The sequence below is a fragment of the Gracilinanus agilis genome, chromosome 4 (genome assembly GCF_016433145.1).
Source record: "Gracilinanus agilis isolate LMUSP501 chromosome 4, AgileGrace, whole genome shotgun sequence".
NCBI classification, from domain to species: domain Eukaryota; kingdom Metazoa; phylum Chordata; class Mammalia; order Didelphimorphia; family Didelphidae; genus Gracilinanus; species Gracilinanus agilis.
In genome coordinates, this window is record NC_058133.1 from 201008523 (window position 1) to 201018367 (window position 9845).

The 9845-nt window shown below is 43.5% G+C and overlaps 1 protein-coding gene across 1 annotated transcript in view; it reads left to right on the forward strand.

Annotated features, from left to right (window-relative positions):
• Window positions 1-9845, forward strand: part of FMNL1 (formin like 1) — an 88215-nt gene that overhangs the window by 17611 nt on the left and 60759 nt on the right. The gene's annotated exons all lie outside the window — the stretch shown is intronic.

Here is a 9845-nt window from a genome sequence, read left to right on the forward strand (position 1 = left end):
CTTCCTTCCTTCCTTCCTTCCTTCCTTCCTTCCTTCCTTCCTTCCTTCCTTCCTTCCTTCCTTCCTTCCTTCCTTCCTTCCTTTTTCTCTCTCTTACTTTCCATCTTAGAATCAATACTGTGTATTGGTTCTAAGGCAGAAGAGTGGTAAGGACTAGGCAGTGGGGGTCAAGTGACTTGCCCAGCTAGGAAGTATTTGAGGTCAAATTTGAACCCAGGACCTCCCATATCTAGGCTTGACTCTCAATCCACTGAGTCACCCAGCTGCCCCCTTTGTTCTTCATTTCTTATGGCACAGCAGTATTCTGTTATAATCATATACCACAACTTGTTCAGCCATTTCCCAATCTATAGACATCCCTTCAGTTTCTAGTTCTTTGCTATCACGAAAAGAGCTGCTAAAAATATTTTTGTACAAGTAGGCCCCTCCCCCATCTTTGATCTCTTTGTTTATTAATTTTTTTTTTTTTTTAGGCAATGGGGGTCAAGTGACTTGCCCAGGGTCACACATCTGGGAAGTGTCTGAGGTGGGATCTGAACCTAGGACCTCCTGTCTCTAGGTCTGACTCTCAATCCACTGAGCTACCCAGCTGCCCCCTGTTTATTAATTTTTTTTTTAAATTTTAAACCCTTAACTTCTGTGAATTGACTTATAGGTGGAAGATTGGTAAGGGTGGGCAATGGGGGTCAAGTGACTTGCCCAGGGTCACACAGCTGGGAAATGTCTGAGGCCGGATTTGAACCCAGGACCTCCTGTCTTTATGTTTATTAATTTTTTTAATAAACCCTTAATTTCGGTATATTGTCTCATAGGTGGAAGATTGGTAAGGGTGGGCAATGGGGGTCAAGTGACTTGCCCAGGGTCACACAGCTGGGAAGTGGCTGAGGCCGGGTTTGAACCTAGGACCTCCTGTCTCTAGGCCTGCCTCTCAATCCACTGAGCTACCCAGCTGCCCCTATGTTTATTAAATTTTAAGAGTGCAAAGAGTTCAGATCCCCAAAAGCCTGAGAACAGCTAGTTGAGCATATAGAAGTTAGTAACAACTACTGTCCTCTTCAGTAGAGCAAAATTATAGCAGAGCTCAGATCCATAACATATATAATAATAATGTTAAAATTGAAATATTGCTAGAATTACTAAATTGTGACACAGACACAATGTGAACTAATGCTGTTGGGAAAAGGATGCTGATAGATTTGTTTGACACAGAGCTCCAACAAACCTTCAATTTGTAAAAAGTGCAATATCTGCAAAGTGCAATAAAAATGAAGTATGCCTGCTGTATTAGAAATATCAGCAAGGAACTGGGATAACATGTGCAGGCATCGGCAGAAACAATAAAGAAGTTGAATACATACATACTTACATACATACATACATATATATATATATATGACCATATCATTCTCTAGACTTTTTCCATCATTTCCCCATGTGGGTACCTCCTCTTCCCTCTTCAGCTCCTCCTTTATGTGCTGTCTTCTTCCATTAGAATGTAAGAAGCATACTTAGGGCAAGGATTGTCTTTCTTTTTTGTCTGTATTTGTTTCTCCAGAGTTTAGTACACTGCCTGGCACATAGTGTATGCTTATTAAATGCTTGTTGTCTGACTAACTTAATGAAAACTATAGATAGATAGATAGATAGATAGATAGACGATAGATGGATAGACAGACAGACACATGGACGGATAGATAGATAGATAGACAGACAGACGATAGATGGATAGACAGACAGACACATGGACGGATAGATAGATAGATAGATAGATAGATAGATGACAGACAGATTGACAGACACATATAGATAGATGGATGGATAGATATGTAGATAGATAGATGATAGATGGATAGACAGATGGACAGATAGATAGATAGGTAGGTAGATATATAGATAGCTAGATAGATAGACAGATAGATGGATAGACAGACAGATAGATAGATAGACAGACAGATAGATAGATGGATAGACAGACAGATGAACAGACAAATAGATAGATAGATAGATAGATAGATAGATAGATAGATAGATAGATAGATAGATAGATAGATAGATGGATAGATGGATAGACAGACAGATGGACAGACAAACAGAGAGATAGATGGATAGACAGACAGATAGATAGCAGCTCTTTTTGTGGGGACAAAGAATTGGAAACCAAGAACATGCCTATCAGTTAGGGAATGGCTGAACAAATTATGGTGTATGAATGCGATGAGTACTTTTGTGCTATAAGAAATGATGAAGGAGAAGGTTTCAAAGAAATCTGGGGAGACTTGCATGAACTGATACAGAGTGAGATGAGCAGAACTAGGAGAACAATTTATACAGACAGTAATATGATAGACAAACAATTCTGAAAGATTTAGGAACTCTGTTTAGCATAATAACCAACTACAGTTCCAGAGACCCATGATAAAACAGTAGAAAAGAGCCCTGAGCATTTTTTAATCCCTTACCTTCTGTCTTAGTAACACCTCTAAGACAGAAGGGAAATAGGCATGACTTGCCCAGGGTCACACAGCTAGGAAGTATCTGAGGTCAGTTTTGAACCCAGGTCCTCCTAATTCCAGGCCTGGCTCTCTATCCAACGTGCTACCTAATTGACCCCATAATATCCTTAAAAATAATAATTAAAAAAAAAAACAAGAAAAAACCTTATCTACCATCTTATAATCAATACTCTGTATTGGTTCTAAGGCAAAATAGATAGTCTATTAATTCTCTGGAGGTGGGTAACATGTTTTATCATGGGTCTCTGGAATTATTGTTGGTTATTATGCTAAACAGAGTTCCTAAATCTTTCAGAGTTGTTTGTCTATCATATTGCTGTCTATATAAAATTGTTCTCCTAATTCTGTTCATCTCACTCTGTATCAGTCCATGCAAGTCTCCCCAGATTTCTTTGAAACCTTCTCCTTCCTCATTTCTTACAGTTTATGTTCTTATATGTTTGACTTACTTTTCTTCATAGCTACATAATAAATCCCATCCACACAGGTCCTGGCCCCTTCCTCCCCATTCCCGCAGCACAGAAGGTCTCATCTGGCAAACCAACACATTCATAAAAATGAAGTCTTTCACCTTTCCGTTCACAATCTGGAGGTAACAGTCCCAATTTATTCTTCTGGGATTAATTCTGTAGCTGTGTATAAAGTTCTCTGGAATCTACTCATGTCACTGTTCCTTATCCCATGTATTTCTTTCCAAGTATTCTAAAAATGAGCCCATTCCTCATTTCTCACGGCACAGCAGTATTCTATCACAATCATCAACCACAGTTAGCCTCTCTCCAATTGTTGGGCATCTCCTCGGTTTCCAGTTCTTTGCCTCCACAAAGAGAGCTGCCATAAATATTTTGGAAAATAGAGGTTCTTTTCCTTTTTTCCCAATCTCTTTGGGAAACAGACCATTACTGGGTCGATCTAAGAAGGTTTAGATTCCTTCTGTTTGACTTCAGATAGCAGAATTAGGAATACTGGGTAGAACTTTCAGAGTCAGGTTTAGGTTCTATTCAAGGAAAAACTTCCTATTAGTATTGTTCAAAAGTAAATCGGATTGCTTTGGAAGGCAAGACGATCCCCATCTCTGGACTTCTTTTTTTTTTTCTTTTAAACCCTTCCCTTCTTTTTAGAATCAATACCCGGTATTGATAAGGCAGAAGAGCATTAAGGGCTAGGCAGTTGGGGTTAATTGACTTGCCCAGGGTCACACAGCTAGAAAGTGCTTGAGGACAGATTTGAACTCAGGCCTCCCATCTCTGATCCTGACTCTAAATCCACTGAGCCACCTAGATGCCCCCTGTAATATGTTTTAAACAAGTTTATAATATAACATTTTACATAGATTCATAGTGTAAAACATTTAAAAGAGCATATTCAAAGTAAATTTATAACATGATATATTTTAAATAAGTTTGTAATATAATATATGTATTTTTTAAACCCTTACCTTCTGCCTTAGAATTGATACTGTGCATTGGTTCTAAGGCAGAAGAGCAGTAAGGGCTAGGCCATGGGGGTTAAGTGACTTGCCCAGGGTCACACAGCTAGGAAGTATCTGAGGCCAGATTTGAGCCCAGAACCTCCAGCCTGGCTCTTTAGCCACTGAGCCACTCAGCTATTCCCTTTAGACTTCTCCGAGCAGGGCTTGGAGGTCACTTGTCTGATACGGTGCAGAGGGGCTCCCTGGTCAGATTGTGAAGGCCCTCAGGGCTGGGAGCTTCAAGGATCCTGTGAGCAGAACACTGACCCCTTACATTTGCCTCTCCTTCAGTCTATACGTTGTCTCCAAATTATCCACATTGCCACCAGGTGAGTGGATTTTACGGCTATAAGATGCACTGGACATCCCAGATCCCAGGTGGTTTTAAAAAACCTAACAAAGCCCTCAAGTACATTGAGAAATCAGGATTCTTGGGAGGAAAAATGAACAAGAGTGATATGGGAGCTGCTGGGTGGCTCAGTGGATAGAGAACCAGGACTAGAGATGGGAGGTCCTGGGTTCCAGTGTGGCCTCAGACACTTCCTAGCTGGGTGACCCTGGGCAAGTCACTTCACCCCCATGGCCTACCCCTGACCACTCTTCTGCCTCGGAACCAGTACTTAGTATGGATTCTACAGCAGAAGGAAAGGGTTTATAAAAAGAAAATGCAATGAGAAGTCTAGTGATCTGCATCATTCATTCAGATCCATTTTACAGATGAGGAAACAGAGTCTCAGAGAAGTTAAAATGTGACCAGTGGCAGTAACCCAGGAAGATGGGCCCGAGTCTCTTCATGGCTCCCTGGAAAACTGGGTCTCCCTGACCTTGCCCTTCCCCAATCCCTGAGCCAGGTGACAAACCTTCTCATGCCAGCAGGGGGCAGCACAGACCCACTGTAGACTGTCAGCCCAGCCTTCTCAGGAGCTGGCAGCAGGTTGGCTGCTTCATTGAGAACCTTTGGTCCATCCACCAGGCCAAATAGAGAGGCCCTGAGGGGGATGAAGGAGAGGATGGAGGAGCCTGTCCGTGGGAAGGTGGGACAAGCATCAGCCAGGTTCTCGGGATCTACCTTTGAAACGATCTCCTGCGGAGTACGGTGAGGTGGATTTGGTCCAAAGGGCAGGGTTTGAATCTTGACCCCTTAGTCCATGTGGCACCTCCCTGGGCCTCAGTTTCCCTCCCTGCAACGTGAGGAGATTGGACTAGGTCCCTGGGAGCTCTAAACCTGAGATTCTGTGAGCTGTTGGATTCCCATTGCCATCCCCCTCACACAGGTCCTCTCCTCTGGTTTCCTGGAAATAGCTTCCAGTTTCACCTCCTTCATCTAGGAGAGTAGGGGATTGAGCTGGGCACCTGGAACTGGGAAGACATAAGTTCAGATTTGGCCTCAGACACTAGCTGGGCATGTGGCATAACCTCGATTTCTTTATCTGCAAAACAGGGATAATAATCATAGCACTTATTATGAGATGACAGTATTCCAGGCTTTCAGGACGGCAGCAGGCACCCTAGAGACAGTCTATAGCTCCGTCCTGTCTTTCTATCCCCACATCATCTCCTAGGGCTGGTGTGAGGATCAAGCATGAGAGTATTTGTAAAGCGTATGTTATAGTACCTGGTATACAGCAGGTGCCAAATAAGAGCTCATTTTCTTCCAGTGGGACCCTCCCAACATTGTCATGTGATCCTCTGGGCCTCTGCTCAGAAGCTTTGGCCATTGTCTGCCCAGTACAATGCAGACTCCTTTAAGGCCTTCCAAGATGTGGCCCCAGTTTCCAGCTGTAATTCCCATCAGTCCCCCTTACGTAACCTCTGTTCCAGGAGTGTGAACTGCTGAACATTCCTGGGCCTTCCCCCTCAGCGGCCCTCGGGACATCCTCATTGGCCTGCCTATGAAATGCAACCTCATCAAGCACCAACTCCTCCATGAAGCCTTCTCCTATTTGTCCCATTCTATTATATATTACAATTGAGTAGCCCTATTATATTCCATAGGGGAAATTAGGTGGTACAGTGGATAGTGTGCTGGGCCTGGAGTCAGGAAAGCCCGAGTTTAAATCCAGCTTCAGACACTTCCTAGCTGGGTGACCCTGGGCAAGATTCTCAACTCTGTTTGCTTCAGTTTCCTCATCTGCAAAATGATCTAGAGAAGGAAATGGCAAACTACTCCAGTATCTTTGTCAAGAAATGACTCCAAAAGGGGTCAGGAAGAATTCAAAACTACTGAAAAATAATTATATTCTTTTTGTTTTGTTTTGTTTTGAAACCCTTAACTTCTGTGTATTGGCTCCTAGGTGGCAGAGTGGTAAGGGTGGGCAATGGGGGTCAAGTGACTTGCCCAGGGTCACATAGCTGGGAAGTGTCTGAGGTCAGATTTGAACCTAGGACTTCCTGTCTCTAGGCCTGACTCTCAATCCACTCAGCTACCCAGCTGCCCCCCAAAATAATTATATTCTATACTCAATTATAAGCTCTTTTGAAGGGCTGAAATAACCCTCCATGATCTCACTCATCTCCTTTTTCTTTTCTTCCTTCCTTCCTTCCAAACCCTTACCTTCCACCTTAGAATCAATACTGTGTATTGGTTCTAAGGCAGAAGAGCAGTAAGGGTTAGGCAATGGGGTTAAGTGACTTGCCCAGGGTCACCCACCTAGGCAGCATCTGAGGTCAAATTTGAACCCAGGACCTCTCATCTCTAGGCCAGGCTCTCCATCCACTGAGCCACCCAGCTGCCCCTTGATCTCCTTCTTTCAATAACCTTATATTTACTTTTCTGTGTTTGGATTCTATCCTCTTTCTTCCCTAGAATACAAACTCCTGGAGGGTAGAGAGACGGCTTCATTTTTATCTTTGAATCAGTAGGTGCTTAATAAATATTTACTAAGTGGAACTATGTTCCACAGTGGCATAACACAGGACCTTGACCACAGTAGGCAGTCAATGAAATGCCTGTTGCTGGATTTAATAAGAGATGATGGGAGATTTGTAGCAGCTGCTTCCTCTAATGCTAGGGGACTATAGTCTAAGAACTCAAAATCTTGACCCCTCTCCATCCTCAGCAGATTCCAGGGAGCAAGAACAAGGTCAGAGGGTGTCTTGGGTTTAGGCAAATTCCTAGTCCTCCCATGAAAAACTTTTGGCTGGACCTCATTCTTCCAGGAAATGAGGTGGGGGGATGTCTCATCTAAGGGTGCTGGGATTTCTGGTGTCTGGTGGCCAATGTCCTTGGCAAGTGACATCAGATCAACAGGTCACTTCCCTGCCCAGCTCTGGACTCCAAGGAAGTCTTTAAGACAAGGTAGAATCTGTTCCCTGCTCCCTTCTCTTCTGGTCTCCCCTAATTTTCCAAGCCCTCTCAGGATTGCCTTCCTTGTCCCAGATCCTGATTTGGGGAAATTTTTAAACAAGTTTTATTTTTTCCCTTCCTGTAACTACTCAAAAGAATATAGACCTAAAGGGAAACTTAGAGAGAGAATCCTCTCAACATTCAGAGGAACTGAGACTTGGACAGTGTGGGTCCTCCCTCTGGCTGGGGAAGATTACAACTCCTCTATTACATCATGGATGGTTCTTGAGGAAACAAAACAAAATAAAATCTCACCCTTTGGTCACCAGAGTGAGGACCATCTCTGAACTTAGATAGGCTGGGCCTCACACAACATACAGAGCAGGCAGTTAGAGCATGGGGTCTAGAGCTAGGAAGACCTGAGTTCAAATGGTCCCTCAGAGGCTTATTAGCTCTATAACCCCGGGCAAATTACTTAACCTGTTTCCCCATCTGTAAAATGAGGATAATAGTAGCACCTACCTCCTAGGGTTGTTGTATCAAATGAGATAATATTTAAGGGCCTAGTACATAGTAGGTGCTACATAAATGTGTTAGCTATTATTATTAAGCCTTTCCAATTTGGTAGAACCTGTCAGAACTTACTGTTCCATTGGGTCATCTCCATGGTAGATAGCTGAGGCGTCACAGTAGGATTTTAGTAGAGACATTTAATCAACCCCCCTCATTTTCCTGGCTAGTAGAAAGGTGGGGTGAGAGGAGGAGGAGGAAGGATGGAAACAGAATTCTGGTAAAGCTTAGGCTGTATGGACTCCGATATTCCTCTGATTCTGAGGCTCTTCAGATTCCAAATCCAATTCACTGGTTCCTGTGAACCATATTATCTTCAGCATGAGTACCTGGGCAACAGCAGGGCTCCAAGGCAGGGTCCTGGCCTCCCACAGTCAGTCAGTCAATGAATATATATTATTTAAACACTTAACCTTCTATTTCAGAATAGATACTAAGTATGGGTTCCAAAGCAGAAGAGAAGTAAGGGCTATGCAATTGGGGTTAAGTGACTTGCTCAGGGTCACATAGCTAGGATGTGTCTGAGGCCAAATTTGAACCCAGGATCTCTCATCTCCACACCTGGTTCTCTATTCACTGAGCCACCTAGCTGCCCCAGACAAACATTTATCAAGTACCTACTATGTACCAGGCACTGTTACTAAGTATTACGAGAGTAGGCAAAAGACAGCCCCTGCCCTCAAGGGGCGCACAGTGGAATGGATCTTACAACAAGCCAATAAATATGTACATACAAGCCTCATATAGAATAAATAGGAAATAATTAACTAGAATTAAGAGGGATTGAGAAAGGCTTCCTTTATTAGATGGGATTTTAGTTGAGACTTAACGGAAGTCAGGGAAGCCAGTAGAAAGAGATGAGGAAGGAAAGCATTTCTGGCATGGGGAACAGCCAACGAAAATTCCTGGAGCAGAGAGAGGAGCTTCTTATTTATTTGAGTTAGGAAGTGAGTACCACTGGATGGAAGAGTATGTGTGTGGGAGCTCGTTGTAAGAAGACTAGAAAAGTAAGAGGGAAGCTAGGTTAGGAAGGGCTTTGAATGACAGGATTTTACATTTGATCTTGGAGACAACAGGGAGTCACTAGAATTTATTGAGGGCATGTGGGTGTGACGTTGTCAGCCCTATGCTTTAGGAAAATCACTTTGGTGGTTGAATGGAGGATGGATTGGAGTAGGGAGAGACTTAAGGCAGCACACTCACACATTGCACAGCCATCCTTCCCCTCCCTGTCATATTACAGCCAGCCCAGTTGGGGCAGATGAGGGATAGCAGTTCCCAGAAAAGGATGCTCCAGTCAGTGTAGGTAGCTGTGACCCATCTTTGGGTTTCTGTTCCTACTCCTATCCTTGCAGCTGGCAGGCTTAACCTTAATCGATGGATCAATCAGTCAACTCTATGCCTTTTCCTTGGCTGTCTGCCATGCTTGGAACACTCTCCCTTCTCTCAGCCTCCTACTTTCATTCAGTCCCACTTTGGGCTGGAGGTGTTTGGTGGTCCCCCCTACTTCTTATACCTTCCCTCTGAGATTACCTCCATTCCTATGGCGTATGTCTTATATGTGCACAGTTGTTTGCATCATGGTCTCTCCCATTGGAATTTGAACTCCTCCAGAGTTGTTTTTTCCAGAAATTAGCACAATGCTTAGTATGAAATAAACTTTTTAGAAAAAATCTTTACTTTCTACCTTAGTAACAGCTCTAAGACAGAAGGGCAAGGGCTAGGTAATTGGGGTTCAATGATTTATCCTAGGAAGCATGTGAAACCAGATTTGAACCGGGGTCCTTCAGATTCTAGGCCTGGTGCTCTATCTCCTGTGCCCTCTAGCTGCTCCTGGAATAAACCTTAATAAATGCTTGTTGGCTGACTATTACACCTCCTCTTGAGTTAGGCACCATGTTAACTTATAAATACAAAGACAGACAGACAGACAGACAGACAGAGACAGATGGGGGGGGGAGAGAGAGAGAGAGAGAGAGAGAGAGAGAGAGAGAGAGAGAGAGAG